Source organism: Falco punctatus, assembly GCF_963210335.1.
Source record: "Falco punctatus genome assembly, chromosome: 16".
In the NCBI taxonomy this organism is placed as follows: Eukaryota; Metazoa; Chordata; class Aves; order Falconiformes; family Falconidae; genus Falco; species Falco punctatus.
The window spans coordinates 6889047-6896401 of record NC_137596.1 but is presented as its reverse complement, the minus strand read 5'-3'; positions in this window follow the sequence as shown (position 1 = coordinate 6896401).

Here is a 7355-nt window from a genome sequence, read left to right as displayed (position 1 = left end):
CAGGCCAGAGGGATGAAGTTAATTTGGAAGCAGGGCTGACTGGGTCTGTTATCTAAGGGAGGGAACCATCTGTAACCAGGGATGTTTCTTCAGCCTAATCTCTCACAGTCAAATAATCTGGGAGGGGGCGTTGTGGGTGAATACACCTAATTCTCCCTCCAAACGAGCTCTCAAATCAGCTGTCTTCAAAGCATCCCATGAACCTGAGTCTCCCCTTCGAGAAGGCAAGCTGTTTTGAGCAGGAGCCTGCAACTGGCCCATTGCTGGCTCCCTGTCTTACACCCACTGCCCACCCGCAGCCCCAGCAGGACTGACATTAGCAAGGATTTCGGGGCGCGCTTTGGGTGGCATTACATCGATAGCTAACGCTTCTGGCTGGCATCCTGCTCAGGTAGAGGCTTTTGTGTCCAGTCTCTCTCGACATCCAGCACAGGGTTTGGTGTTTGGAGTCCTTGCACTACACACACACACACAGAGGTGCCCTTTGTCCTGCAAGGCACTGCACAGCCTGGCAAGGGGATAAAGAGCTCCCGAGGGCTGCAGGGGCACGTGCGGGCAGTTCATAGGCGTGCACTCAAAACCTCTGGGTGCTGGGAGCCCACCTGGGCTGAGCTGCTCCAGCTGCGTTTGAAGTCCTGTGGAGCTCCACTCCCAGTCCATATTTACAAAGCCTGCTGAGGCGCATGCTTCCCTGAATGGCAAAATACTTCTCCACTTAGGGATATTCAGGAGCACGGAGATGAATCAAATCCAGATGTGAAACCCATATGCATCTGATATGAAGAAATAGTGTGAAATGGGGACAATGGGCATCGATTGTGATTGTATATGTCTGCTCGGGAATGTGGGTATGGTGACTGGTCATGGGTGCGGTGTCTGGTCACATAGGCACACAGCTCTGAGGAGACAACTACAGTTTTGAGGAGACGCCTGCCCCTCTTCCTCTAACAAAGGGGCTATTTAAAAGAGAATGAGAAAAGGATGAGAGATATTCCAATGCTATCTAGAGGGAGGGAGTGCTAAGTCTCCTCGCTGGAGAAGATCGGATGGTCACAAGGACATGAATCACCTACAAACCTGCAAGACCACCACATTCCAGGCAAAGGACTGATAAGCTAATTAATTAACATACGAAGCGAGAAGTAAGCGGGTTTAGGTAACGAATATGTATAGGCGTTAATTGAATATTCATTTGTTTTATTGTATAAATGTGAGATGGTTCGTCACTTCGGGCATGCACGCTTGTGGAGGAGCGATCCCCTGTGCATCTGCGCGCAATAAACATACCTACTTTATAACTTTCGAGTTATAGAGTCTAATTCCGCACGTCACATCAGTTAAAGGGGGTAGCTCTCACACAGGAGTGAGGTGGGTGAAGGTGCTCGAAGCTGAGCTCCCCCTCGCCTTTCACACCAGGTGCACTTTGGAAGAAGGGGGAGCACAACTTTGTGCCTCTGCTGCAGCAAAGCCATGTGTACCGGTCAAAAAGCAAAGGGAGTGCAGAGCAGAGGAGGAAGATCTGAGCAGCCCTCCGCTTCTCCTTAGCACAAATGGAGGCCTCGAGTCTGCCTTAGGGAGAGGGCAAAGGAGGGAGAGGCAGAGATGGCAATCTTGGAACAATAGTGGTTATTTATAAGGCTTCTTTTGTGCGTTGCAGATCATAGCCAAAAGGCATCTGCCTGAGGCCCGAATTAGTCAGAATGGGGTTGGGAGGGGAGGTGGGCAGCTGCTTGAAATCACCAGTCTCCAAGTCACTACTTTTTTTCTCCTCAGGGTAGCTGGCATTGTCAATGATGGTTTAACCTACTTACGGTAATAACCCCTGTAATAAAGGCATTTTTAAAAATCTCTCATAGCCCAAATGACTGCGTGGAGGGGTACGGGAGCTGCTGTGCAGGAGGGCTCTCTGTGTGGCTTGCCAGTGAAGAGTGGTGAGCCAGCTATATGCTGTAATTCCTTTAATACAATCCCAGACCACTACCCCTGACAAGGCAAGAGAATTCCTTTCCAGGAGGAGAGTTGGCAGGGTCTGTCCCTTCCCCCAAAAAAAGATCTCCTCCCTGTGGATTAAGGCATTTCACATCTGGAGCGATATTAGATCATCTAGGTTTCTGATGCATTCTGAAAAATCAAATGCCTCTAATCCTGCCCACCATCTGGCCCAAACCCCTCGCCAGCTGGTATGCTCCCTTTTGCACACCCAGCAATCCCTGTGCCAGGACGCGTGCCCTGGCGTCGCAGGGGCTGCCGCTGCGCAGAACGCGGGGCAGGAGCTGTTGCTCCGGGTGCCAGCGCAGGCAGATGCAGTGGCAAAGGTGTTGCAATGGCCCTCAGGAGCCCTGAGGCCAGCTGCCCTGCAGGTTCATCATCCTGAGGCAGGCAGAGATTCCTGAGCAAGCAGAAACCATTCTGACACGGGGACCAGCAGCAGTAACCGTGCATCAACGTGGCAGCAGTACTGAGTCCTCTGGGACAGCTACACTGTTTTGGGACCAAGCTGTATGGACATACAGGTGGCTGAGGACCTTGAGCAGGTTGGTGCCATGTCATCCTGAGTAGAAAGAACAAAAACCTGCAGGTGTCCCAGCTGTCTGAATTGCACAGAGATCCTCCAGAGGCCATGGATAGAGCTGGCCGTGCTCTTTATCTGGGCGTTGTTCCTACTCTGCAATACAAAGCCCTTGTCTTCCTCCCTCCCTCTGCTTCCAAGACTTTCAAGACTTTTCCTTCTGCAGAACATGAATGTTCTGTCACACTTTCTAACTCCACTTAATGAGGTGCAGACCTCACTGTTTCTCTCACTCCAGCTTTGATAGGGTCTTGGCTTAATCCTTCCCTGCTCACCCACTTGAGAATATGTGGTTGCTGAACTCAGCTCGGCGCAGTGGCCAGCACGTTGGCTGGCCAGGCGAGGAGGCGTCAGAACAAGTGGGCTGGAACATGCTCTTCCACAGCTTTTCCCCAAGCTCTGGGTAACATGGGGAGACAAGAGCTTTTTGTGTATTTACCAGATATCTGCTTACTGAGTCACTGAGAACAGCATGACACAAGTTGTACTGGATGTGCACTGAACAGCGGGGTAGAAAAACGGGGCTGGCGGTGGATGGCAAAGAAAAACAGCAAGATTGTGCATGGCTGCAGGTAGGTAGCCAGGGAAAGGACTGTGGTCTGCATTATTTCCTCCATCTGCCTGCTCACCTGAGCTCCCTGTGCCTCAGCTCGCCGTTAACAAGGGTATTGCCTGTGCTTCCTGGGCTTCACGCAGAGGCTCGTCCCCCGGGCTGCCTCAGTTGACAGGGACACCCTAAAGCGCGACGGTGGAGCTGCCATTCCCTGCAAGCGATATCGTTGCTAAAAGAATTTACCCCTTATGTCTGGGTACGTGGTGCTGGGGACTTGGCACACAGTGAGCTGGGAAGGATAAGGCTTCCACAGAAGCCAGAAGGCTGTGGGGAAAATCTCCTTTATCCCTGTGCGCCGAGAGCAACTTTTAGGTACAAAACCATCAATGAAGGTGACAGGCTCTAGGCTGGGACACCAGACAGATGAGGTCCCCTCAGCCACGAGAACACAATGGCAGCCCAGGGGCTCTGCCTGGTCTCCTCCCCAGGCAGATCATTTCCATACTGAGTGGTGTTATTCATGAGGGTGCCTGGGGGCCCCACTGGTGCTCAGAGACTTTTATAGAGCTGCAAATCCCAGCTGCTCCAACCAGGGAATAAACAGCTGTGAGCGAGAGAGAGAGATTTACCAGTGCTGGGGTGGTGGAGCAGCAGTTTGCAGAGCTTCCATGGGATTAATGGAGAGGAAGGTGACGGCATCTGCAGGATGAGCCCTGGGAGGGAATGAGAGCCTGCCTTTGACATCCTCTGGCTTGTGATTATTTATTCTTCCGCCATGGAGAGAGGCAGGAAGGAGGGCTGAGGTGCAGGCTGGAAAATGCTTGGAGCTTTAAGGGATGATTTAGAGCTCATGCCCTCAGCTGGAGGTACTCGACCTGGCAGCATAAGTTGACTTGGTTGCAGAGCTGAGCTAGATTTAGCTGACTGCTGCCTTCTTGCAAAGCAAGTATGGCTTCTAGAGGACTGACTGGATGCTTGTCACAAGCACTGCCCTGACTGGAGAAGGACAGTCTAGCAGGTAGCACAGGACCTGGCAGGCAGGGTCGTGGGGTGCAGGACCCGTGTGGGATGGAGGATGACCTACTGGTTTGGACAGGAGAGGAGGAGCCTTCATCTCCATCACTGGTGAGGGATGCTGAAGTACAAAGCAATTGTTTTCTTACTCTGTAGGGTCACAGAGGAAGAGGTTTGTTTGCAGGCTGTGTGGTTAGGGAACACTAGGTCTGGGCCAGTCCAGCTAATGCTGTCAGTCCTATAAGCAGGGGAGAGAAGAGAGGGCAGAGGGCAGTACGCATGCGTGATAAGCGGTCGCTTTGTGGATGCCATGGAGCCTGCTCAGGCTAACGTAAAGAGTTTTATTATAAACCGTCCATGAAACGTAGCTTGAAAATTGCACTTGCTATTGCTACCTCAGCCGCTACAATCAAAGCTGAAGAAATGTGCAGCTGAGAGAGCTGTGAGAAGCAGCTAAAAATAAGGCAGGTCAAAAGGGAAAACAAGGGAGAGCAGAGCCGAGCAGCACAGCGACTGCTTCGGGAACAGAGCTGGGCAGCGTGCCTCCTGCCAGGGAGGGGGCTAGGAGATGCAGAGTGGCTCTCCAGGTCTGGGGAGCTGGAGAGGGCTTACCCCTTTCCTGCTCATCACCTCAGCATCACAGGGAAGGAGACTTATAATGAAGTCTGAAATAAGAGGCAAGAGCAAATATGCCTTTACTTGCACGGTAAGAGAACAATTTTTGGGGTCCTGTTAATCCTGTGTAGATCATATTAACACCAGTAAAATGCTTAGACAGTTCCCTCTGTAAAAATGTCAACATGTATTAAGTGCTGTAGTACAAGCAGCTGGATCTCATAATTGTCTTTTTGCTTGGGATTTTGGAGGGGAGGGGAGTGGCTTTTGCTTTTAACGTTATTTCACAGAGACATGATTGTGTCAAAAGAGGGTGAGATACGGTGACCCTAGAAATGTCTAGATCGGTAACGGGATCTTCCACATGCTGCTGCCACCTGAATTTCTTGCAGCCAGGAGGTTTTATATCCAGGCTGTGCTCTCAGCTTTGCCATGTGTCTCTCCTCACTCCCTTTCTTTCCACCCCTGTCAGCACAGCTGCTGGGCACGATGCTGAGCTATAGTGAGCTGCAGCTGCCCCCCATGGAGCCGGTGTGCAGGCTCTGTCTCCTTTCTTGGTCTTTCTAGGTACCAAGTTGTTCATGCCTTTGCCTTCTGAATGCACCAGGCCAAGTCCAGTGTCTGCGGGAAGGGCCAAGGAAAACAATCAACCTCAGAGACAAACTCTCCAGCCCCGCATCTGCACAGACAGTTGTTGTCAGGTTCCGATCTGAAGCCAGCTGCTGGAAGTGGGTTGCAGGACGAATTAGTCCCAGCTCTGCCCTCAGTCTGGAAAGAGAGATAACAGACTGGTTTTATGTCACAGACCACACGGCCTGTCTTTCCATCCTTTGCATCCCTAGATTCCTTCTATTTATACAATCTCATTGGCTGCCGGGCAGATCTGAGGTATTGAAAAGAGCGTACCTACAGAAATCCAGCAAAGACTTTGCTATCTCAGACTCACAGCAGAACAAGATATGAAGCTGAAGGAGCATCTATCACCACACGCAGGACCCAAAGCGTCCCCCCGAAGAGCAGCGAACTACTGAGCATCTGACAAGCAGTAGCCGTGGTCATAGCCACCCTCTACTGAGACTTATCTAAGGTGAAGTAAAACATCTGTGGCAAAGCAAGAATGTTGCATGCCTTTCGCTCACTTTCCCCATGCTGGGCTACAGCTTTCTCTTCATAGGATGGCCCAACTAACAGCAGGCAGCTACAGGGACTTCAGACAAATGCAGCTGAAGTAGATACAGTGGTCATATAGCCCAGCACCTATGTGGTACAAGAATGATGGATGTCGTTGATATTCCTGAACAACATTGAATTGCCTTTTTAGATGGGAGTTATCAATTTTGCTGCCATAGCAACCCCAAAAGTCACCTAGAGGACAGCCCGTCTGGGAGAGCAGAGATGGTTTATGTACAGGATTGGGGGCAGTCAGGGTTTCTGGGACTCTGGGCCCAGGCTGAAGGGTGTGAGCCCCCAGGGACCATAGCAGTGGCAGGCTGGGATCTCCCCAGGCAATGGGGGCTACTCGTGCACTGACCCCAAAGCTCTTTCCTCGTCGGAACACAGCAAGCGGCCCTGGCAATGGGTGCAGGTGTTTAATGTCACAACCCAACATCATTTCTGCATGACCTCCCTCTTGCACAAACCTGTGTAGAGTTTAGTAGCACCGAAACCCACTATCCCTTTGTCAAATTTGGTTGAAGCCTGTCAAAGTGTTCAAGAGTTGTAGGAGGGGACAGGAAAGCAATTGCCTTTTCTCACGCATACCATATGCAGTACCATCTCATAGGCTCCCTCTCCTTAGAAAACCAGGCTAAAGCTGGTATACTTCAACCATTTCAATTCTTTTTGGCAAATGTTTTCAAAAGCAGTTCAGCAAAACTGCCCTTTTCAATGCAAAGGGCTTCAATTTAGCTAAATTGTTGTTTTCCGCCCAAAGATTTCACTGACAAATTCCCAGACAGCTGTATTCAACAGCTCAGAGAAACCAGGGTTTCCTTCCTTCATTCTAATGTTCGTATGCAATCCTGTACATTTTAAGCACGTTTCTGTCTGTGCCTAAACTGATGTTGGTACCGAGTGTTTTAAGTGTATTAATTTTATTGAAAGACATTGTCAACCCTGCATCTGTGTTTGCATCTAGGATGCTAGCTCTGAAAAGCACATTTTATTTTCAATCTGACCCACTGAGCACTGATTACAAGCAATGATTTCTTCTGCTTTCCCATCATCTGTACGACGCCCTCCTTTTTGTTTGGAGTTTATGGTCACTGACTCCGGATTGTGTCATTATTTGTCTTTGTTCTGTGTTTTAACCTTTGTTAGAGACTCAGCCATTGTGCAATTTCTGTTCAGTGACCTATAATGCCCTAATTTAGTTGGCATTTTGATCTTGGATTTCTGGTGAAAAAATCCATCATATGCAATGCTTCTTTCCCTTTCTGTTTTCATCACTTCCCCACTCTTTCATTCCCTCCTACCTTTAAAAAGGTCTCCTGTGTGTTTCCTTCCTCTTCACACTCCACTGTCCCTCTCCTTCGGCTGTCTTTCACCCATGCTTTCTCCCTCTTTTCTTCCAAATCATCTTCCCCTTTCACCCCTGCTTCTCTC